At 36.8% G+C, this 25,747-nt stretch overlaps 1 protein-coding gene across 3 annotated transcripts in view; it reads left to right on the top strand.

The window, feature by feature from the left end:
* KCNK2 (potassium two pore domain channel subfamily K member 2) overlaps window positions 1–25,747 on the top strand; it is a 228,312-nt gene that overhangs the window by 116,296 nt on the left and 86,269 nt on the right. The gene's annotated exons all lie outside the window — the stretch shown is intronic.

Genomic DNA, 25,747 nt, shown 5'->3' with positions numbered 1-25,747 from the left:
AGAACATCAGGAAATAGCTGGAAATGGTGATTTTTCTGGGGGGACAAGTAGTTTAAAATTTTCCTGCATCTTTGATTCTTTAGTACAGAAAGAAACGATTTGAGTACAATTTTGACGTTCTTTTCATGAAGTTCTTATTTGATATCACGTTCTTCAACTTGTAAAATTTAACTCTACATTTGAACAGATTGTTCCTATTCTTATATACTTGTCTATTATGATTATTTCAGGCCTTTTTCATGCGTTATGTTTTTCTAATAACACAAATGTATAAAAAATTAACACTGAAATTTTAAGATTACAAAAAATGAAAGTTTAAGCCCCTGACCTTTTATCTTTTAATCATGTTGTATGTCATACTGTTAAAAAGGGTCACAGTGGAACATGGTCTCTTTTTTGGGGATTGACTGTGCATCCATTCAGCACCCACTAGGCAGCAGAATGGGTACAAGTAGATGACTTCTCTTCTGTTAGTTAGTCCTTCAGTGCCCAAGAAATATCCAGAGGATATAAATGCAGACTCCATAGTGAAAGCCATGCTTGCCATGCCGTGAGGATTGGGAGGAATTACAGCTGCTTGTTTCATGGAAGGAGGTGCGTTTAAAGCATAATTTTCAATAAAGAGAAGGAAATTGACTCATCACAATTATGAACAAAATATGTGTGCAAAGGGAATTCTCCCCTTCCACACATGCTTGTGATGAGATTTCCTCTCATGGGCTTGACCTCTGATTTGGGTGTGTGAATTACGATTCTAAAAGTTTTAATTTTATTCTTCAATGTCATTGATAGATTATGAAGTGTATACAGTTTTCAAATGAGTACCTTATATCCAAGTCCTAAATAAGTGAACATGGACAATTTATGGATGAACTCTTGCTTAGAATTTTCCTTTGAGAGGAATTTGTAGTGTCCTGTCATTATGTGAATCCACTGTAATGCCTCTTTGTGCGGGAACACTTGCCACTGAAATAAATACCTTAGCATGTTGATTTTTGCCTTTGTTAAGAAGTCAAAGAGCTATGTTTACTCTTACATCTCCATCAGCTAGGTCAAAAGTTGTGTGGCTGCGAAAATCTGGAAGAATGGCAACCTTGATATTTAACCATAATAACAGGTTAACTTTGGAGCTTAGACATCTTGGCCATTTCTACTATGGAAATAACTGTTTATTGTGTAAACTACTTAGAGTCTGGAAGGAAAAAAAAGCTCACAGACTGAGTGAGAATGGTTTGTTTCTGCCCAATGAAAACTCAAATGTCCACGTTATAACTCATCATGACCACCACTAAATTATTCTCCAAGAGACTTAGTCATTATACAGACTTAGTGTTGCATCCTATGTTTATAAACAGTCTCATTTTTTGAATCCCAAATTCAGTAAGTTTTGCAGACATATACTTCAACACATGAAAAAAATAAACCATTATTACCAGTCTCACCCCCAAATTATAGCCATTAAGCACAGTAGCTGATTATTTAGGTTGTTGAGGTAGCAGCCTGACAGCCCAAATCTCTTACTCTTCTATCTCAGTCTTAGGTGGATTAAGTCATTCTAGGTCACCGACATTTACTCCATGGTCTTCTACTTCTAGGTCAAGGCCATCTCCTCGGACCTTGGACTAGATTATGGTCTAGGGCAAGGTAAAAATTTTGGCCTCTTTCATAAGTCTCCATTTGAGAGATATCCAAGTCATTATTTAATAAAATTCAAAGTGTAATTATTAATATTGCTAATGATAATTGTATGATCTTTGAAGTGGTTTATAGAAATCATAGAAATTGCAACCTCTAGCACTAAGCTACACTGTATTAATTGTTTAAAAAATAGAACTTGAGACAGTCTGGGAGAAGAAGTTGCAGTTGCTCTTGTAGGGTGCCTGATACAGGCAGTACTTCATGGAGCTGCATTGGCTGAACTGTCCCAGATTTTTCTACTCAGTGTTAACAATTTGTCTAAGAAGCCAAAGTGACCCTTACTATTCATTAGAAATATGCCCAAGAGAAGTTCAGTTATACAAAATAGAATATTAAAATTTAAGAACTAATTTTAGAGAATCTCTTCATATATCTACACACTGTTTTCAAAATCATACCCTTCCAAGCCCTTCACAAATTCCATTTCACAGTTGCACAGACTAACATCCATTCCTGACTATTCTTTTTCTCTTATTCCTTGCTTCCAGTTTATCAGTGAGTCCTGTTGGCTCTGCCTTTAAAGTAGATCTGTAATTTAACTACTGCTCACCATTCAAACTGCCACCATTTTGGTCCAAGCCAGCATCATCTCAGTGCCAGCATCCATGTAGAAAGAAACCTTCTGCTCAGAAATATTCTCTGGATTCCAGCTCATTCAGAGCAAACACCATACCCCACTGCTTATCGCACCTAATAAGATGCAAGTTCTGGGATTTTTATGTGTTTGAGTCTTTTCTGTATCCCCAGTGCCTGACACATAGTGGGTGCTTAATAATTATTTTTGGAATTAAAAACAAATGGGGATTCTAAATGATATGAACTGTACCTCGTTGGAAATTACATAACACTAAATTGATAACCTTACAGTAAATTCTTAGCTCTTTAAACAGGCTTCATTACTAACTTTTTTGCTTGTTCATTTACTTATTCAAAAAATAATAAAACATGATCAGTCTGCTACTATAAAGATAAAAGGTAAATTACTTGAGCCTGGGTGGCACACAGACCAGTCAGGGAGGCCCGTGGGCAGATAGTCATTTACAATATAGTATGCCAGGTGCTATGGCTTAAGAGCATTCAGTGGGAATGTATAGGAGTGACATTGTACATAGATACTGGGGTAGGTGGGTGGGTAAAAAGGGAGCAAGGAATACTTCCCTTTCCTTGATAAATGTCCTATTTGAGATTGGAAAAAGAATTAGGAATTTCCCAGATGAATAAAGGTAGAATGGGAACATTCCAGGCATCAGGAGTTCATGTGGGAAAGATTAGGGGTAAGAGAGAATATGGTCTGTTTAGGAGTTACAGGTCATCTAAAATTGTTGTTTGTAGTTGAAGGGATTTAGAACCATGTAAATCATTAAGTCAACGTAGTAGCTCCTATTGGATCTATGCTACTTTTGCCACTGCTGGGAGAATAAAAGGAAATAAGAACACAGTCCTTGTTTGCAATCAAATTTGGGAGATAAAACTTACAATTAGGAAATAATGGAATAATAACAAAAATAGGCTTTGTATAATCAAATATTACATGGAACAATGGTTTCAGTGCTACAAGAACTGAGAAAAAGGAAAGAACATGTGGGCTGGAACGGGGAGGAAAAGCCGTTCCTCCTTAGAGAAGTTGGATTTGAACTGTGCTTTGAAGAAAATGTTTTGGTTTAGATTGATGGAGGGGAAAAAGCCTCCCAGTCTGTGAGATAGCTAAGCAAAAACACCAAGGGAGAATGAGCCCGACTTATTTCAGGGATAGAAAAGTAAGTATTTGAGTAGACCAGAGGAATTGTTTAGAGGAGTAATGGGAAATATTATTGACTGATTCACATGGGAAGAATACAGTTGAATATAATTTGGTTTTTGAGAATTTTGGACCTACTGTACTAAGAACATGGATTTTTTTGGAAAGCGAAGTGACAGGTTAAAAGTGACATTAGAAGATGCATCTGTCAGGAAGAGAATACGTGGAGACTGATGGTGAGGGAACAGTTAGGAGACCATTTCTGTGATCCACAGAAGGGGAGTGAGAGTATTGATTGGGAGGATTGGAGTTGATGTTGAAAGATGAGATTAGGACAAAAGGTTGAAATAATTAGATGCGGGAATCAACAGGCCTTGGTGACTAATACAACAAAGAGAGAGGCATCTAAATGTTGACTATTGAAATGAAATGAATATCTAGGCAGCAGGCTGGTAGTTCATAAGCAGTCCTAGTTGATCCTGTGAAGAAAAAGGAGTTTAAAAAAATGGCCAAGATGTTATACATGGTGTTATATTAGGAAGCTTCATTTTAGTCATTTTCCCACCTCAATTTTTATTTGTTGGTTTATTCTTTAATTCAGACAGACTAGAAAGACAAGGTGGATCAGGCTCCCTCCGGAGCTCACATTGGGGTTGAGGAGACCCAACAATCAGTCAGTGCACTTAAAAACAAGACCATTATCAATGGCAGTAAATGCTCTACAAGAAGTTCATGTACCTGATCAAGAGTAGGTAGTGGAGTCAGAGCAGGGAGTCGCAGGTGCTCTAAAGCAGACTGATTCAAGAGCTCTCAGAGCAGGTGACAGTTAAGCGGAAGCCTAAAGGATGAAAAGAAATCAGCTAGGGAAAGAAGAGTGCAAAAATGAGTTCAGGCAGAGGGCACAGCATGGCAAAGAAGAAGCGAGGTTAGCAAGATGAACAGGGGCCAGCGGATGTAGCACTTGGTAGGTCATGACAATATCCTCAATTCAGTGAGAAGCTGCTGAAAGATTGAAGCAGAAGGGAGTCCTGATGTGACTCAGGCTGCTGTTCAGAGGGCAAAAGGGAAAGCAGGAAGGCGAATGAGAAGGTTATTTTATTACTCCATATGGGAGAAGATGTTGACTTGAACTATGGAGGTGGCCGTGAGGAGAATGAAAAGTGGACAGATACATGATCTTAAAAAGAGAGTTTATGAATGGAGATACACTTATCTCTGAGAATGGGGCCGTGGGTAGGGGCAGGGTTAGTGCTTTAAATTTTATTTTAAAGCTAATAAGAAATCACTTAAACTCTAGGAAAGGCAGTTGGCAAAAATGATGTAATGGAAAACTGTATTCTATTTTGAGGTCAATTTAAAGATTCGAATAAGATGTAAGGTGATTTTATTCCCTGAAGGCATTAAAATATAATAAAGTTTTCCCCAGTGGAAGGTAAATCGGAATGCCAGGGACCGGATTTGCCCAAGCTTGTCACTGAATCATCCTGAACTCTGAGTGTCAGAATGCAAATAACAAGACACCACTGTGGTCTACAGCAACTTTAAGATCCCAAAGCATCACGTTAGGTCTTATGGAAAACATTTCCTTGGCGTGACATTTCTTGTATTTACAAAGCACTCTTGTTTTCCACTCCTTGAGTTATAGAGATTGGATTCAGGTGTATAGTTTCTATGTTTAGTTTTTCTGTATTTTGAATCAGCCACTGGGACCTTTCAGTTTCCTTTTACCTAGATTGAGTTATTGAATTGCTGAAGCTGTTATGACAATGGTCACAGATTTTCTGCCAACTCTTATTTTACCTGTTTAGCATAATGCTTAATTATGCATTAGAAAACAGGGGGAAAATTAAATAAAGATTAGAAAAAAACAGGGAAAAAAGTTAAAGTTTTAACAAACAGTTCCAGATAAAAAGAAGAGGTCAATTTTGGAAATGCCAAGACTATATTGAAAACTGTAAATCCTATGCATATCTTTAGCAGAGAGTCTAGGACCTTTCTGTTGGTAAAAAAGCTATAACTTAAAAGGTGAGGGAAAAGGTGTAAGATCTATTTTGTTCAATTTTGTAATCTCGTGAAACCACTGTCTGAACTTGGAAATGAACAGACTTGAAGCAGTGGTGTAGAATTTGACAGTCAGCATTTTCCCAGGGGATGATGTCATTGCAGCGTTGGGTGTTGGGTGCTATCTTATTAATTTGGTAGACTCATAATTCTATGGCATTTCACTAGTCTCTTGGCTGTTCTCTGAGAACTGCATATTGGATTTTGGAAACATTGAGCTTCCTTCAGGCAGCTTAAAAGGCAGGTAATCTTGCAAGGTGACTTCCAGCTCTGACTCCACAATCTCATTGCATTTTTCTTTATGCTAGTTTGTTAAAGTAGATAATTCTTTTTCCAAAATCTGTACTTCTGGTGTTGTGCAGTTGAAATACAGAAGTTGAAATTAAGAAATTGTTTTGGGTCTTTGATGCTCTGTTTCTCTTCCCATCCACTAAAATTAATGAAAATAAAACCTATCTCAGGATATTAACATCAATTCCTACCATTCAGAACCTTCACATAGGTTTATTTTCTAAGTTAAAATGCATTTATTCTTCAGAGAAAATGCCTTCTGAACGGTAGTTAAGATTGCAGAGTGCAAAATTATATTTGATAGGCAGTAAAGCAGAATTATTGCATAAATAGTATTATAGACTCCAAATCTTTTCTCATTACGTACGTATGTTAATCAGCACAAAGAGGTTTAGTTCAGAGCACCTAGTACTCAGAATCCTGTGCTAGTTGGAAAGGGATTTAGGAGCATTAAGGATGTAATCTTCCCAGGAGTGAGGCAGTGTTTTTATTATTATTATTATTTGGTAGTAGAACGCAGAGCAAGAAAGTATAGACATAAAAAAACCCAGAAGTGCCGGTGAGAGGAGGGCTGGCTATGGTATCTGCAATGGTAGTCATCCACATGTTGGGTGTGTTCAAGGCAGGAACTGCTTGTATTCTGTAACAAAATATACTTTTATATATTTTTGCCTACTTTTGAAAAGTTTGCGATAACATATTTTTAATCTTCGGGAAATCAGTCACTGTCAAATGATGTGATCATGAAATTACCCCAAAATTGGAAGCAAAGAATTGTCATGAAGTTCATGCCCTGAATAAATACAGAATCTATTTTTAATCTTGTCATTTCCCCCTTCCCAACCACTATATGAAATGCAGCACGTTTGTCATAGATTATAGATTTTATAGAGCATCTGATTGACCACTAGATATGCAGATATTGCTCGGAATGTGATTAAAACTAGGTGAGATGATTATCAGAAAAATATTTTTGTAATTGTCTCAAGTATTGCATTTGATAGGGAAGAAACGTAATAACATTTGTCTGGGCCTGTCTACTTTAAGCTAGTAATTATGCTACATATTTGTTTTCTTCCCAATCCTTTAAAAAAAAAATCTGGACTTGTGCAATCTTACTCTTGGAAAATTGGCATTGTTATTTATGTGGTACTGTAAAAATAACATGGTATTTACAAAAGTAGTACCTGTGCCAAATTAGGTCCATGTGTAAGTCTTGTGGTTTGTATGCACATAAGGTACGATGCAGATAATGACTAATTATAAACACAAAGGAATTCCATGCAGCCATCTCTTGGTTCTAAAGTACCACTGGGGAAAATATTGATATTATGAACTTTTGAAAGTCACAGGTCATCAAAAAATGCACGTTAATTACTAATCTTAAACTTCTTCCCCTTCTAACTTTATTTTTAAAGCAAAAACAGTAAACATGGGCAAATTTGGTTGATGGGTTGTACCTCTCCTCTTTAAGCTTAAGTTTCCCTTGCTGGAGATGCTAACAAAGAGTGACATTTCCAAAGGCAAACAGCAAGAGAAGGAAAAAGAAAGAAAGGGTATGGAATGAATCATAATCAGCCTAAGTAGCTCCTGTTTAAAGAGTGCAGGTTTTAATAAGTAATTTCAGTGGTACCTGTAGATAACTTAATGAAAACTCTGTTTTTTGTTCTTTGTTTGTTTTTTTGAATAAGAATTAGGTGATTTAATATATAACAAATGAGACTTCATCTAAAACATAGAAAAATGAAGGATCATTCAATTAATGATATTGAGGTAACTAGTTCCCAATATGGAAAAGATCACTTAGAACCATGCCTTATACGTCAACATAAATTACAGTTGAGTTCAAGAGTTAAGTTTTTCAAAAATCACTCCTTGGGAACGTTAGAATAATTTGATTACTTAATATAGATAGAGATGAGTTATGATAAGCTATGCTAAAAACCAACAGAAAAAATATCACAGAAGAAAATATGTTTTTGACCGGGTACAAAAATTGAATCCTCTGTACGCTTCCTGACACACATACACATGCAGTCACCAAGCTGAAACATCAAAATAGACAAAGCAGTTTGTACTATGAAAAAATATTAATATACATCACATATAATTCTAAATAGACTTATAAAAATATCAAATCATCATAGTTAAAGGACAGATTAGAAATTGGAGGTTATTTAAACTATATGTTGCCTTAAAAATCTAATATATATATATATTGTATATATAATTCTACAAAATTTATGAATCTAAAAGCTGTATGGGGCTTCCCTGGTGGCGCAGTGGTTGAGAGTCCGCCTGCCGATGCAGGGGACACGGGTTCGTGCCCCGGTCCGGGAAGATCCCACATGCCGCGGAGCGGCTGGGCCCGTGAGCCATGGCCACTGAGCCTGCGCGTCCGGAGCCTGTGCTCTGCAACGGAAGGGGCCACAACAGTGAGAGGCCCACGTACCGCAAAAAAAAAAAAAAAAAAAAAAGCTGTATGATGCCAAATACTTGTGAGAATATTATGAGAAGGGCACTTTCCTATATTGCTGGTGGCATTGTAAATTGATATAACCTTTTTTTGGAAAGCAATTTGGCAATGTGTTTCAAGAGTCATAAAAATGTTCATACCCTTTAACCTAGTAATTCTCCTTCTGGGAATCTATCCTAAGGAAATAATCCAAAATATTAAAAAATGCCATATATTTGACAATGTTTATCCCAGTGTAATTTATACTATATAAAAATGGAAACCACTCAAACTGTCCCACATAAAGGCTATGCTTTAGTAAATTATGGTCCATTCACTCAATGGAATGTACATGAATATAAAATAGTGAGTATTATAACTCATTTGTACTAACAATTCCTTCTCATGGTAAATCCGTTTCTGAGAGATCAGCTCATGTCCTACTTACTTAATAAAACTAACAAAGATGTCATGCATCATCTTTTTAACTGTTGGGAAACTCTGTTTTAATATCATTCGATGCATAAAAAAATAGATGCAGACATGACCTCCTAATAAATATTATACTGCAAGTTAATAAAGTGCTGTACATATTCATGGAGACACTTAACCTAGTTGTACTTACGTAGTGCAGCTTAGAACGAAAATATTGCTCCCTGTTTTTTTCAAAGGAGTGAGTCAGTAGAAGGAACATCAGACTTCATTTCATAAAATTTAAGTTTAGGTTTCTGCCTTTGCTACTGACTAGGGTTATATTCTTGAGCAGATCACAGTTCTTCTATTATCCTTAATTTTCTTATTTGTCACATGGGGCTAGTGTTTCTCACAATCAGAACTGTTGTGAAGGTTAAATAAAGTTATGCATGTAAAAAGAGCTGTACACTGAATAGCAGTATACTAATTTAAAGTAAGCTAATTTTGTTACTAAAGTAATTTTTATTAAAATTTATACTACACTTATTTCTGTTACTAATGTTAACAAAGAAAGAAAATACATTCTTTCCTAAAGCTTTAATCCACACATTTTAATTCTTATAATATATATAATGTTGCCTTCACATAATTAAGGTTTGCTCAAACCAGTTATTCTCACAATGCTAAGTGTTAGATTTGACTAGTTTCTTCATCTAGTTAATTTGTTTTGATCTAATGAAATGAGTTGATTTTAATGATACCTAGATAATCCCAAATGTGATCGTCAGAATAATATATAATGAAACAGGTGTTACTCTTAGTTGAGTAGAATAAAAATTAATATTTTTATAAATTTTTTTTCTATATGATTTTTAAAAAAATCTATGCCTCTATATTAGGATCTGCTAAGTTATTTTCTGTAGTAAATGATCCTCACATCTTGGTGACTTTACAAAATAAAAAGTTTATTTCCTGATCACATTGTACGACCTGTGTGGGTCAACAGGAGGGCCCTGCCCATTGTTCTTGCTCATAAGAAGGAGACCATGGGAGGGCTTCCCTGGTGGCGCAGTGGTTGAAAGTCCGCCTGCCGATGCAGGGTACACGGGTTCGTGCCCCGGTCCGGGAAGATCCCACGTGCCGCAGAGCGGCTGGGCCTGTGAGCCATGGCCGCTGAGCCTGTGTGTGCGGAGCCTGTGCTCCGCAACGGGAGAGGTCACAACAGTGAGAGGCCCGCGTACAAAAAAAAAAAAAAAAGGAGACCATGGGAAATTGAACACTGGCTAATCATGCTTCATATACGTGCACACATTGTTTTTACTCACGTGACGTTGGTCAGACCAACTTCAAGAGTGTAGGTGGGGAGATGCTATCCTACCTTATGCTCAGAAGAACCAAGATATTTTGTGACAGCTCTAATAACTTCCATAAACAAATATACTAATTAGATACCTCCTTGAATGTTATTTGATATACAAAGTAATTAAACATTACAATAAAATAAGTAACATTATAATAAAATATAATATTTTGTGGAATATATATATCTCTTAGATATTTAAGGCAACATATAATTCATATTTTAAGGCAACATATAATATAAATTAAACATTATAATAAAATAAAAGCTTATTTTTTTTTTTTTTTTTTTTTTTTTTTTTTGCAATCTACGCGGGCCTCTCACTGTTGTGGCCTCTCCCGTTGCGGAGCACAGGCTCCGGACGCACAGTCCCAGCGGCCATGGCTCACGGGCCCAGCCGCCCCGCAGCACGTGGGATCTTCCTGGACCGGGGCACGAACCCGTGTCCCTGCATCGGCAGGCGGACTCCCAACCACTGCGCCACCAGGGAAGCCCAAAAGCTTATATTTTAATTTGCTTTCTCAAACTATGTCTCCTTAACTCCATCACTGCAATAGGATTTTCATTTTTCACATCTAATATTGTGCTAGTGAAGGAGATTCTGTTCCAAAATTATCTCTCTATACAGTGGTTTCATCAGTGAAACTATCTCAAAATGAAAATAAAAATCAATGTATAAAATTCTAATTTTAGCTTCTTGGCAGAGATTTTGCTGTCACTGGTGATATTATATAGGGATTCCATTAGCATTTAGAGTAGTCACCCCTTGGTATCTAAGGGCGAATTGATTCCAGAACCCTCACAGATATCCAAATCCATGGATGCTCAAGTCATATAAAATGGCATAGTGGGACGGAGACGCAAAAGGGAAGAGATATGGGGATATATGTATATGTATAGCTGATTCACTTTGTTATAAAGCAGAAACTAACACACCATTGTAAAGCAATTATGATCCAATAAAGATGTTAAAAAAAATAAAATGGCATAGTGATTGTATATAACCTACGAATATCCTCCTGTTTACTTTAAATCATCTCTAGATTAATTACAATACCTAAAGCAATGTAAATGCTATGTAAATAATTGTGAATACAATGTAAATGGTATGGAAATAGTTGCCAGCATGCGGCAAATTCAAGTTTTGCTTTTTGGAAGTTCCTGGAATTTTTCTTTTGAGTATTTTTGATCCATGGTTGGTTGACTCTACTGATATGGAACCCAAGGATATAGAGGGCCAACTGCATTTTAGTAGTGATCACTTATCATGATGATACAAAAACAGTAAAACCATTTAGGAAAGTAAGTTAAACGAATGAGTTTACTTTTGACGTAGAGGCAAAATAATGCAGGGGTCAGCAAACTATGACCCTGTGGGCAAAATCCCGCCTTCTTTCTGTTGTATAATTATTAGAACGCAGCTACGTCCATTTACTTTAGCATCGTCTTTGGCTACCTTCATGCTATAATGGCAGAGCTGAATAGTACAACAGAGGCTATATGGCATGCAAAGCTGAAATTTTTACTATCTGGCCCGTTACAGGAGAAGTTTGCCAACCACTGGACTAAAGAAAAGAGTGTAAAACAAGGAAAAAAATACAATTTGTAAATAGAAGACCTGGATTTGTCTTGATTCTAACGTTATTCACTGTGTGATTTTGACCAGATCATTGAACTTCTCTGAATTATTTCCTCATGTGAATAGTCCAAATGACTTTCTAGTAGGTGAATAATAATAGTTATGCTTGCCATCTCCCAGGATTTTATGAAAACTCAAAGGATAATATATTTCATAATGCTTAATTAGCTACTGTGCAGTTAAAATTGATCATTTTAAAAGAATATTCTGTATTTCTCCATTTTTCCTCATTGTCCAGTACAGACTGAAGTGAGCTTTGTGATTCAATTTCTGTGAACCTCTGGAAGGGTAACCCTCAAGGGCTTATAATCTTCTTTTCTGGAGAGAGGGCCCAAAATGTATATCAGATTCTCAAAATGGTCTGTCATTCTCAAAAGCGTTTAAAGCTGTTGGCTTGAATAATTTCTGTTTTAATTTTCAGACTGATAGAAAGTAACATTTTGTAGCACTTCAAAAATTAAGAAAAAATACCATATTAGAAACATCATAGCAATATGCTCATGTAGATGCTGGCCAACTAAATAACTGCTTAGAGAACTGAGTATAGTGCTCAGAAAGAAACCATGTGAAAATACATTTCTAAAACTAAGAAAATCTTATGTTTCTGCTGAGCTCTGAGTGATATTATAGTGTCAAATATTTTCAGTTCTTCCAAACTCCTGCAGATTCTGAATTGTTTTCTGTAAACATGATAAGAAATGTTATGTTTTAGAAAACTAGAGTATTACCATCCCCATTCCTGACATTCTGGGTTTTAAAAACTCAGCCTTCCTCCTATTATATAATTATTAGAATATAGCTACATCAATTTGTTTTAGTATTGTCTTTGGCTACCTTCACACTATAATGTCAGAGTTGAATAGTACAACAGAGGCTATATGGCCTACAAAGCCAGAATCTGAAAAAGACTATACACACACACACACACACACACACACACACACACACACACACACACACACACATATGTGTATAACTGAGTCACTCTGCTGTATACCTGAAACTAACACAGCATTGTAAATCAACTATATTTCAATAAAAATTAAACAGAACAAAAACAAGAAAAGCATGCAAATATAAGAATTTAAAAAGTGGTACTGGATAAAGGAAAAAAAAAACTAGACCAGGAAAATAGGCTGGGAATGGGAAGGCACAATTTTAAAGGAGTTTAAAAGATGATATTTCTTTTCCAGTTTTTTATATTACTTGTTTTCACTTTGGATTTGTGTTTCTAAACTGTGAACACAGAGTGTGAATGGGGGCCTCAGAAGTTCTTTCCACTTAATTCAATGTGGGCAGGCTGAGCAGCAGGATAACATAAGTATAGTTAGCTACCAGTTAGTACATTTCAGTTCACTTCCTTCTACTGAGTGGAAAATCCTTCCATATTCTCTATCTATAGGCTCTGGATTGTTATGGAAACAAGGAAACAGTATTTTTATAGCTGTTGTCCTGAGCTATCTTTAGGAGTGTCTTGTTGATTTCTTACTTGCATTCCAGGATTAGGTTTTCTAATAGACTGAAATTTGGGTAAAGGACTTAATCTGAGATAGTCTTCATAGCTGTGAAGAGATTACAGAAAAGAGAAAAATGTATTAAGGGTTCACATTTAGGGCACGATCAGGCCTTCTCGTAATGATCTTTTTTTTTTTTTTTTTTTTTTTTTTTTTGCGGTACGCGGGCCTCTCACTGTTGTGGCCTCTCCCGTTGCGGAGCACAGGCTCCAGATTGGGGCAGAACCCGTGTCCCCTGCATCGGCAGGCGGACTCTCAACCACTGTGCCACCAGGGAAGCCCTTGTAATTATCTTTTTTTGTGTTCGTGTTTCACTTCAAGCTCAAATGAGACTGTGTAAGAAATTAAGTACGGATACAAGGTAGTGTGGAACAGTGATGTTCGTACTCCTTCCCTGTCCCCCACCCCGAATCCTTCATTTAAATTAAACCTTATGAATGCCAAATATATAAAACAGAAAATGGAACTATTTGTGCCTGTACGTGTCTGTCCATGGTGGGGCAGGGGTAGTGGGATGTATCCAAGAGCAGGCAGCCTGTTTCCATAGTAGGACAAGGCTTGGAGGTAAGATAGGTGTGCATTTAAACTCTGACTGTGTCACTTTCAATGCTCACGTGTGTTTTACTTAACATTTCTGAGCCTTAGTATAAATAAGTTTTGAGACATCTTTTCCAGAATTTTACTTTGGGAATTAATTGAGGAAAATATACCCAAAGTGCCTAGGATACCACAGTCCCGCCCTTATAGTAGATTCTCAGTCAGTGTTAATTTCCTTTTATACATCTTTCCAGTTCAAATGTTCCCAGAGTTTGGGGGATGGGCTTTTCCCCACCATCTTCTCCTAGTCCCAAGGTTTAGAGCACATATTCTACTGTCTGTGGGAAATTGTGGAAAATAAATTCTAGAGAGCAAAGGAAATTACCCACATAAAGCAAAGATTTCCATTAGGTAGGACAGAACCAATAAAAATTAATAGACATGATCAGTGAGTCACCAACTATTATGAGGTAGATTATTTGAGCTTCTGATGGTTCTTTCCTTGACAGAAATATATAAGAGGTGTAGATTGGTAAGACCTATAAAACCCAAGAGACATTGAGAAGTCAGGAAAATTGTGGCATCGGACTGAAAGGTTTGTCTTTTGTATGGTCCCTTGTATAATAATATAATAATAGCAAAAAAAAAATAACATTCAGTATGTACCAGGTACTCTTTTCAGTACTTTATGTACGTATTCAAACATTGTCATCCTTGCCACGACCCTATAAGGGAGTTGCTGTCATTCTTCCCATCTTGGGATAAGCAAAGGGGAGGCATTGAGAAGTTTAAATAACATGCCTGAGTCATGCAGTGAGTAGGTGGCATTAGTGGGGTTTTAAACCCACAGAGCTTGGCTGCAGGGTCAGCATTCATACCCTCTGACCTGTATTGTGTCATATGTTGAGAAAAGCAAGGTATATGTGTTTTACCATAAATTTTTTGTGTATCTCTTTTTGTGTATCTTTTTTTGTTCATCTCTCCCTCCTAATGGTTAAGGACTTAGTTTCAAGACTCTACCTTTCTAGGTGAAAGGATGATGCCATTGTTACCTTTGGGAAATGTACAAGTAATTTGCAGAAAATCAGCTTGAAAAGCACTGGGCTTTGATGGATACTCCAACACTTTTTACTTGTAAATATTGAATTGAGCAAGGTATATCTACCTTTACTATGTGTGAGAAAACCTTGTATGATACTTAGACTGAATGGCCTTACTGTCTTGATGTTGAGCATATGAAGCTTTTAAACATGAAAATGTACCTCCTTAATTTTCTTTTTTAGTGTATTTAAAAAAAAAATAAGATACACAAATAAATTAGTTTGAAGATATTTAATTTGTCAAACTCAAAGAACGCATGGAAATCTAATCTCATATCTGAGATGAATCTTAAAAGATGTTGGATGTTAAATTTAAATTGAGTTTAACCAATGTCCCTTAATGGTTTGGGTGATGTATTCTTTCATGTAAATGACCTAGCTTCAGCTGTCGTCACTTAAGTTCAGTATCTGGATAACTATACATCTTTCAGGTAGGTTGGCTGTCACATTCTCTCTCTTTTCCTTTCTGACACTGACAGTAGTTGATGAGTTTTGAATTACTGCCCCAAGGTAATAGCCAAGACAAGCATAGTTCCTTACACCATAATTTCATGTTAAATTGTATTAAATATGGACATTCAACACTTGAAAACTTTGCATTTTGTCTCTTCAACCTCTGCTACCTAATTACTACCAATACTTCAATTTTATTGGTCTCAGCTTTCCATATTTGTGTAATGATGGGGTTAGAATTCTATTGGCCATTTCAATTCTTACATTTTATGATTTTGTTTAAAAACTTCAGGTGCCTTTTCCCTCTCAATTTGTGGTTCTTTATATTGTGAATATAGAAAAATACTAGGCCATCTCAGACAAGATACTTTCCATCAGTCCCGTGAGAGATGTTGAAGTAGTTCCTCCAAAATAACAGGCTTTGCCATGATACAATTATTATGTTTACCACTTGCTAATGAAGGATGAAATACCCGATAGCTGCCAATGCCTGCTTGGCTGTGACAGGAAACGGTGAATTGTGGTAACATAGAGCGCTTCGTCTATTATTTGATTGGTATCAAATAGCTGTTTTTGTTCCATGGCATAATCTGTGCAATGAAAAGCATGAAAAAGAATATTGGCTCAACTCCTCCTTACTCTAAGCATGTTTCAGTGGGAAAAGTAGTGTCAGCATGCGCGTCACCATTTTTACCACCGTTGTTTTCATTCAACAGTGGACATTTCTTCAGAGCACCACTGGTAGTACCTGAGCCATGCTTTATGGCCGGAAAAGTAACATTAGCCGGCTGATACTCATTGACTACTTGCCATGTGCCAAGCACCATACCATGTCCTTTATGTGTAGTATATCACATAATCCTCATTATGCTTTACAAATGGGGAAACTGAGGCACAGGGTTTTTTTGTTTGGTTTTAGTAGTTTTCTCACTGACAGAGTGGAAAAGCTAGAATTCAATCCCAGATATTTGGGCTCTAGAGCCTACAGTTTTAGTCACTGTGCTATACCACCCTCAGTATCCTTGAAGGTAGATTTAAGTGAGTTTGCAATTGAGGAAAATTATTGCATATCAAAGATAGTGTAGCTTTCTTGGCAATTCAGATTATGAATGTCCTCCAAGATCCAACTTTCTAAAATGAAAAAAGAAAAAAAAATTGCATTTATTATGTCTAACATATTCCTTTTAGAGGAATTGTATAGTTTTATCATTTGACTGTTTACAGTGTTAAAAAAATTATGACACTCATTAAATAAATAGTAAGGCAGACTTTATTCAGGGTCACTGTGATAGGTGTAGGAACCACTGCAACAGAGTTTTGTAGTGGGGGAGAGAGATTGGACTTAACTCTGAATACAACAAGGCAAAGTAGGGATTTATAGCCAAGGAGCAGGGTGGGGAATCAGTGGATAGAAAATTACTTAAAGGAAACACAGGGAGTAAGGGGTGATTTTAGCCAAACCTACCTAACAGGATTCTTGCTAAAGGCCTATCAGAGATAATCAGATATCACCTGGGCAACGATGATGGGAGGATAAGGAAACTGATCAGATATCGAGGGTGATCAAATACTGAGGATGGGGGATTCTGGCTAAACTGACTGAACAGGATTCTTACTAGAACTGGACTTTACAAAAAAGGACACGGGAACCCAAGGCTCAGTCACAGCAAGAGCTCAGAAGAGCCAGACCAAAGTTTCATCAAAGACAGAATGTTTTCCAGTAGGTAGTATGGTTTTCTTTATTGCTTTTCTTTATTGCTATTTTATTGTTTGATGTCATGTATGATCAGGAAGATAAGATCAAATTATATTGAAGTTCTTATAGGAAGATTCTTTTAACAATAACATTTAAGGTGTGATTTCCAGAAAATGCATTATCACAATTCAGATCCCTGATTATAATCTCTCTCTATATGTGGGAAAATGTAAGTTATCCAGATTTCTTGCTAAGAAATAGTTCCCCACTTCCTGATGCTGTTGGATCATTCTTCTCCCCTCTTGGGATAAGAGGAGAACCAGATAATAAGAGGCAGTTAAACGGCACATGAATTTCCTACCATTTATAGAAATATCATTTCATTACACCTTGAACAGATCTCTGTTTATTGGCTTGAGCTTCAGATGAAATAGTTGGCCAACATTTAGTGGTCATGTTTTATTAAGGTGCACATCTTAAACACTTAGAATCCAGTCCAGAACAGTGAGATGCTCTCACTGTGAGAGGCATGTGGGGACTGAGAAGGACTTTGAAGTGAGCTGTTTTACCTTGTCCTGTGCACTCTGGGATGTTCTCACCAGTGGGGTGGTGGGTGAAGCTCTAGTGCTACTTAAATGTGCTCTCTTACTCCTGCTTCCCTCACTGGATCTCTCTCCTTCCTCCCACATGTTTTCATAGCTGAAAAGAGGATAGGACGCAGTTCCAATGTATTGAATAAAAAGCTGGAAACAATATGCAGGTAGATGATTATTGTTGTTCTTTGGCACAATTCTTTTGTGAGGGAATTTTCCTTCAACATTTAGCTTCAGTTGTAGATTTTATAACTATCTTGTGAACAAAAAAAAATCAAAAAGCAACTTAAGAAATATGTAACTTCCTATAGATTTGCCATTATTCAACGGTGATGTAGGATTTTATGATGTAAGTTGCAGCTAAAAATAGCAAGGGAGCCATCTTGTGAAATACCGTTTGAACTGCAGGCCAGTGGCTTCTGGGCCAAGAGGAAGGCAGAATGATGTTCATGGTGAAACAAAAGGTCAGAACAACCCTTTGATTTAATTCCTTTAACTGACATTTGTTTTGATGCACCTATACATTCTTTGGCAGCCTGACTAGGTACAACAGCAAGTACCTGCAGAATAGTATGTCCGGTGTATAGTTCATACTCAGGTTATTCAACAACTGAGCCCGTAAGTTTGAGGAACGGTATTTGTAGCCTTGATCCCAAGTACGTGCTCTAAGTGACTGAGCTAATAGTTTAATGTTTAGTAAGTGTTTAACCTTGAACACATTGCTTCAATAAACAGTTTCGACATCCAGCGTGAAGATAATTAGTTGTACTTCATCTCATAGGAGTGTGAAAGTTGAATTAAGCGTACATATGAAGGGACTGGCATTGTATCTGTCATGCAGTGAGAGAGAGAGAGAGAGAGAGAATGTTCAATAAATAATAGTGTTGGCCATTATTTTTATTATTGGTAATGACAATTTTCTTTATTTTATTTTTGGTAATGAAAATATAGTAATAAAGTAATACCATAGCTGGGATAAAAGAGGAACTCTAATCAAGGTCATCCTACATACCGTTTGCTTCCTAATTTTGTATCCTTTTCTCCTGAAGAGACTCTCCCCCCATATTGTATAGCTTTAGATCCATAAAACCCTGCCTCTGTCATAGGGTGTAAAGCAGAATCACTTCTGTAGATATTTTAAAATACATATGCACATTCCCCTCCTCTCTCAGTGAAAGACAACAATTTTGGTGTTCCGGGGTGGATTTTTAAAATTTCCTACGTGATTCTGATGTGTACCCTTGGTTTAAAACCAATGATCTAGAAGAACAATGCACTACTTTGTGAAAGTTCTGAAATGGTTGCATCTTTTTATCAAGACATTGTTTAGTTGTTTCTTAATTAGAATCATACTTTTCTGGAACTATATTTCTTCTTCAGTGTTCGATTAGCTTCTTTGCTTATATGGCAGAGATGTGGGTTTGACTAGCTTTTTAAAAAAGACCAGGTGTGATTATCATTTCACTAGGTTTTCTGAACAGCTGCCTCTTTTTCTTAGGTTGCTAATGGAGTACACTCTGAACTTATGTTGTTCTCCTCACCCCACCTCCAACATTTTATTCTTATGCCCTACAATTTTTCTTTTTCTTTTGCGGTACACGGGCCTCTCGCTGTTGTGGCCTCTCCCGTTGCGGAGCACAGGCTCCGGACGCGCAGGCTCAGTGGCCATGGCTCAGGGGCCCAGCCGCTCCATGGCATGTGGGATCTTCCCGGACTGGGGCACGAACCCGTGTCCCCTGCATCAGCAGGCGGACTCTCAACCACTGCGCCACCAGGGAAGCCCTGCCCTACAATATTAATGTTTTTCTGCATCTAAAGTAATTTAAATTGTTTTATATTAAAATAATATTTTGATTGTTACTTTTAGGGTTTTTTTAAAAAATAAAATTTGCACAAATCAATAACTTTCTTTTTTCTTGTCAGTCCTGAATAAAATTAAAAAGAGTAAAAAAATTAGTATAGCAGAACCATTTAGAACTGAGCATGTCTATTAAATGAAATACAGGATATTAATAAAATCCATAGGCATTTCTTTTTAATTCAACTTCTTTTCTTGAACATCTGCTATGAGCAAAGCACCACACACTGTACGTGGAGGAAAGAAAAATGATTAAAACAGTGTCTTTGCTCCCAAGAAATTTGTCATCCAGAAGAGAGAAAAAAGCATGTAACCAAATGGTAAGAATTCATGTTAGGGTCATACATAATCCCTCCAAAGGAAATAGAAAGTACTATGTGTGTTGAAAGAAGGCAAGATCACAGCCGGTTGACAGGGAAAGGAATGACTGTGTGTTGAAAGTGGTATATGGGGCGGGGTGGGGGCAGAAAGGACAGAAACGATTGCAAATAACAATTGAAGGGCCACATTTGTACAAGTTAGAAGGAGCAAACAACATAAAAAATATAAGGAATCAGAAGAGTCTAGCTTATTTTTTTCAGTGAGTAATGATGACTCTGGTGTTACCAGAAGGTATTGATAGAACAATTGCATAACAGGGAGTTTTTGGGAAATAGGAATGGTGGTTTGCAAGTAAAGGCCTTGGAACACCTACGGGTTTTACAAACTATGGAGTATAAAGACTGAAACAGTGCTTTCGGGAGAATGGACTGTGCTGAGATGGATTTGGGTGAGAAAAGACCACAGTCAGTCTATTTTGATGCCCTGAAGTAGTGGCATTGTAACCACTGAGAAGCAGGGAAGGAGAATGGAAGGGTTGTGATGGAGAGGGGATCTGCTTCATTGCCTACAGAGCCATATGGCTTTGGGATGTGAGCTTGAGGAAGACTTGAGGACTCTGGCCCTCTGGTGACTGATTTAAATCTAACAAGATGGTGGTGGTGAGGCCATACGTGTTGGGTCAGGGTATTGTCCCCATGACACAGAGTTCAGGAACCTCCTCAGCACACCTGATATGGGGATGTCAGGGCTGGGGAAGGGGCAGGCTTCTATGAAAAAATGCTCCCTAAAGCAAGTCTTTATCAGACAATCCATAAGTTACTCAAGGAAAAGGTCACTAAAAAAGAGTGGCAAGACAAAGTGAATTAACATGGTAGTTATCTGCTAGTCGTCCACTAAGAACAAAATCCTGAATTACTGGATGGAGGGAGATGAAACATGCTAATCTGATTATTTCAAAAGGAAAAGTACTATTCAGAAGTCAACACAATAAAGAGAAATCTCAAATCACAACCTGTGCGCAGAAGAGATTTTTAAGGATAGCAAGAGAGTTAGTAGAGGGATACCTTTATGAGCATCTTTCCATAACCCCACGGTTTCACGAGAGCCACAACGAACCAGCTGTTTGAAAACATTTTAGGTCCAAGCTCTAAAAGCGAATCAGGTACTCTTGAAATCCTCAACACTTGAAAAATGAGAAACTGTCTCAGTAGAATGGAGAGAGGGCTGCAGTGAGGGGCAGAGAGTAGAAAGGGAGTTTCAGGAAGAATATATGTATTTAGATGTCCAATGGAAATGCACTAGGGCTACAGTGAGAACTAAAACGTGGTCCCTCACGGATCTTCTAATTGCAGAACTGATGATTACAATCTAGTGAGGTGAGTCTTAGGTTAAAGGAAATGTGTACACAGGAGGGGGACCAAGCCCAGTCTTGGGGGTGTGTAGTGAGGGCTCAAGGAAGGCTTGTTGGAGAAATTAATTTCTAACCTAAGTAATGATGGAATTTTAGGGATCAGCCAGGTGAAGAGTGGTGGGAGGGGGAGGGTGTGCATTTGAGGTAAAGGACGAAACATAATCAGAGGGGATCAATACAGAAGTAGTTTAGTTAATTTATTTGTATCTTTCATTTACATGGTACTTACTTTTCACAGAGTGAATTTTTTTCTTCAAAATAGTAACCAATTTGCTCAGCATTATTAACTGCATAATTATAAAATTTCCAACTTATTCATGATGCTTTAAAAAAAATGTGCTGTTTCTGACCTTATTCTAGTCTTTTCTGTTCTTTTATGTTTTGTTACATCCCATTTTACACTAGCCCAAGCTGTTCTCTAAAGCTCTACCATATGTCTTGATAAGATTACTTTTAGGTATTTCATATTTCCCTAAATATTGAAAATAAGGTATTTTTCCATCTCATTTAGCACATCTGAGATTGTGCTAAAATAGAATAATGCTGTTGGTTTCTGCATATTTATCATGCATTCTGCAATTTTGCTGAGCTTTACTCTATTCGACAATTTTCAATATTCTCCTGTATTTACTAGAAATTTAATTCCATCCACAACGGATATTTGTCTTCTTTATAATAATTATTCCTTATACGTTCACTGCCATTAAACCTGCTAGAACTTTCAGAATAATAAAAAAGAATAGTTGTAAAATGGATATCTTTTCCCCCTGATTTTAAGGGGATTCCTCTTGTTGACATTTAATACTAAGTATGATATTAAATGTTTTGAGATAGATATTCTTTGTCTTGATAAGACAGTAATTTTCTGTTCCTAGCTTTTAAGAACTATAATAAATGGTACAGATGGTTAATCAGATTGCTTTCTAATAGCTCTAGTAAGTCTTGATATCATGTAGAACAAATCTTCCCACCTCACTTTTTCCCCAAATATTCTTAGCTATTGGTCCTTTACTTTCTTTTATTACTCTTATAAAATTCCATCAACTTGCACTGAAAATCCTTCAAAATATTTATTGCAGTTGCATTATACTTAACATACATTTGGTAAAACTGATACCTGTAGTTCTCTTCATTTCTTCAGGCCTTTTATGTCATTCATTTCTTAACTTTTTTGGTAATTTTATCTAGAAAATATGTATTATTATATTTGTTCTTAGATATATTTATTAATATTGTTATAGAGATCTTTTGATTTTGTATTGCATTTGATGGTTGGTTTTTCTGGGGGTATAGGAGTGTTGTGTTGTGGATGATAAATGGCCAGACACTGGACCTAAAATACCTGGGTTTAAATCCCAGCTCCTCTACTTTATTAGCTGTGTAATCTTGGGGAAATTATTTAACCTCTCTGTGTTTCAGTTTCTCCATTTGAAAAATGAGAATAGGAGTACATATGTTATTTGGTTATTGTGAGAAGTAAAGAAATCAGTATGTTTAATTGATTGTAAGAGTGCCTGGCACATAATAAGCACATATGAGTATTTATTATTATTGGGTTGTTGTTTTCTTGACTTTGAATCCAGTATACCTGTTTTTGGCTTTATTACATAGACAAGCGTGTTGTACAAAAAATAGTAATAGCTTCAACTTGTACTTTCTCATTTTATACCTTTTTTCCCCTAATTCTATAGCATTGACACAGTATAGTGGAGAAGTCATAACGATGAGGTATTTTTCATGTTCCTGATCTTAAAGCCAATGCCTGGAAGTTTCACCTTAAGTATATGTTGGCTATTAGTTTTTTGATTAAAAACCAGGTTAAGGGCTAGGCCTGTGAGCCATGGCCGCTGAGCCTGCGCATCTGGAGCCTGTGTTCCACAACAGGAGAGGCCACAACAGTGAGAGGCCCGCGTACTGCAAAAAAAAAAACCCAAAACAAGCAAAAACAAACAAGCAAAAAAGCTACGGCACAGTGATGCCACAGAATATTAAAAACCACGTTAAGGACTTCTCTGGCGGCCCAGTGGTTAAGACTTCACGCTTCCACTGCAGGGGGCGCAGGTTTGATCCCTGGTTGGGGAACTAAGATCCCGTATGCTGCGTGGTATGGCCAAAAAATAAATTGAGTTTAAAAACAAAAACCAGGTTAATAAATTTCCTTCTGTTTCTAGTTCTGTTTTAGAGTGATCAATTTTATCAAATGCTCTTCTGCATCCTTATACCTATGAGGCCTTCAAGGTTACACTAGACCCCTATAATCAGGCCCTGGCAGGTCCTACCACTGTCCTCTGTCATTCAAGCCTCACTGGCCTCCTCAGTCTCCCTCACATGTGCCAGGCTCACCTCTGCCTCAGGTCCTTTGCACCAGCTCATTCCTCTCTTCCCCTAGATATTTCTGCCTTCACCTCTTTCAAATCTTTCCTCAACTGTCACCTTCTCCGTGGAGCCCACTCTGACCACACCATTTAAAATTACAATCCTACATGCCATATTCCTAATAACTCCCATTCTTTTCTGTTTGTTACACCATGTAATGATTTCTAACAATTACAATTTATTCTGTTTATTTTCTTTACTGTCCAAAACTAGAGTAGCTCCATTTGAACAAAGAAGACTTTCTTCTTTTGTTCACTTATTGTATTTATAATGATTAACACATTGCAGTCAATAAATGTTACTTGAATAAGTTGAATGAGTGAATCTGTTGAGATAGTCATATTGTTTTCCCTTTCAATCTGCAAATGAGGTATATTGCTTTAGCTGCTTTTCTGATGTTGAATGAATGTAGATTTGTCACTTTCTTATAATTTTGTCAGCTTTTGCTTTGTTTACAGAGTTATGGTGTTTGGCACATACAGAATCATGATTACTATAACATCTCTACTATTAGAGTACATAGTCACTCTCATTATTACTAGAAATATGTGTAGCCTTTAAATCTATTTGATCGATATTAATATTGCTATGCTGATTTTATTTGGATAAGAATTTGCTAACAAGTCTTTTTCTATCCCTTTGTTTTTATCTGAACTGTGATATTTTTATATACTCTAATAATCCCTGTCTTTGCCTTTAGTCTATTTACATAAATTGTGATTGTTGATATATTTGGGTTTTCTTCTGTTCGTGTTATTTTATGTCATCCTCTTTCTTTGTTTCTTCTTTCCCTATTTTTCTACCCTTTTGTTGGATTGATAGTGGTTGCTATTATTCTTTAACACATTTTTAGCTAATACTTTTAATTCTATATGTTAGCCAAACAACACTTAACTTACTTATTAAACCTCTATTTTCCCATCCATTGTGTTTACTATTGTCCATTGTTTACTTTTAGTGTTTGCATGTGTGTGTTTCTGTGTGTGCATATGTTTTGCAGTTAGTAGTTGATTAAATTTCTGACTTTTTTTCGCATTTCTCTGCCCACTTTTGTTTCTCCTATGCTATGTTTACCTACTAGGCTCCTTTCTTTTTTCTGAAGTATATCATCTCTCAAGCACACCTAGGTAGTTATTTTAGTAGGAGCTCCCTGGATGGTAAGGTTTCTTGGATATTGTATGTCTGAAAATTGCTAAAATAGGTCCCTCATTATTTTTTGATAGTTTAGCTAAATATAAATTTTCAGGATGATGGTTATGTTTTATCAGCACTTTGAAGATGTTACTCCATTATTTTACAGTGACTATTATTGCTCATGTATTGTTCCTTTTTAAGTAATCTTTTCCCTCCTTCTAGCTGATAGCTTTTTGGATTTTATCTTGATTCCTGTATTCTTTGGTTTCTCTATTATGTGGCTGATAGCTTTTTGGATTTTATCTTGATTCCAATATTCTTTGGTTTCTCTATTACGTGTCTAGGTGTGGATTTTACATTTATTTACCATATTCAATACTGAGTGCACTTTCAATATGGATCCACAGATCTTCAATTCTTGAAAATTCTCAGTTTAAATACTGTTTCTGTCTTAGTCATTCCATTTTCTTCTCCTGGACTTACATGATTGTAATTCTCACGTCTCTGTCTCTGAAGGCCTCCTTCATGTTTTTAATTTTCTGTCTCTAAAGACCTCCTTCATGTTTTTAATTTTAAGTCCCCTTTCCTTTCTGAGTTGGGTCCTTCATGAATTATTCAACATCACCTTCAAATTCATTAATTCTTTCTTCACCTCTGTCAGTCTATTTCATCTATTTTATTTCTTTAAAAATTAGTATGTTTCTGGGGCTTCCCTGGTGGCGCAGTGGTTGAGAGTCTGCCTGCCGATGCAGGGGACATGGGTTCGTGCCCTGGTCCGGGAAGATCCCACATGCCGTGGAGCGGCTGGGCCCGTGAGCCATGGCCACTGAGCCTGTGCATCTGGAGCCTGTGCTCCGCAACGGGAGAGGCCACAACAGTGAGAGGCCTGCATACTGCAAAAAAAAAAAAAAAAAAAAAAGAAAAAAATTAGTATGTTTCATTTCCAAGATTTCTTACACATCCCCTTTCTTATCTGTCTATTCATATCTTTATACCTTTTTATCGCATAATTTCACTAAAAATTCTGTTTTTATCTCTGGATATTCTAATGTACCTCTTTCAAAATTTAAGTTCAGACTGTCCCATGAAATTATTCTC

Source organism: Phocoena sinus, chromosome 1 (assembly GCF_008692025.1).
Source record: "Phocoena sinus isolate mPhoSin1 chromosome 1, mPhoSin1.pri, whole genome shotgun sequence".
In the NCBI taxonomy this organism is placed as follows: domain Eukaryota; kingdom Metazoa; phylum Chordata; class Mammalia; order Artiodactyla; family Phocoenidae; genus Phocoena; species Phocoena sinus.
The sequence above is the reverse complement of the archived record's forward strand: the minus strand, read 5'-3'. Positions and strand labels throughout refer to the sequence as shown.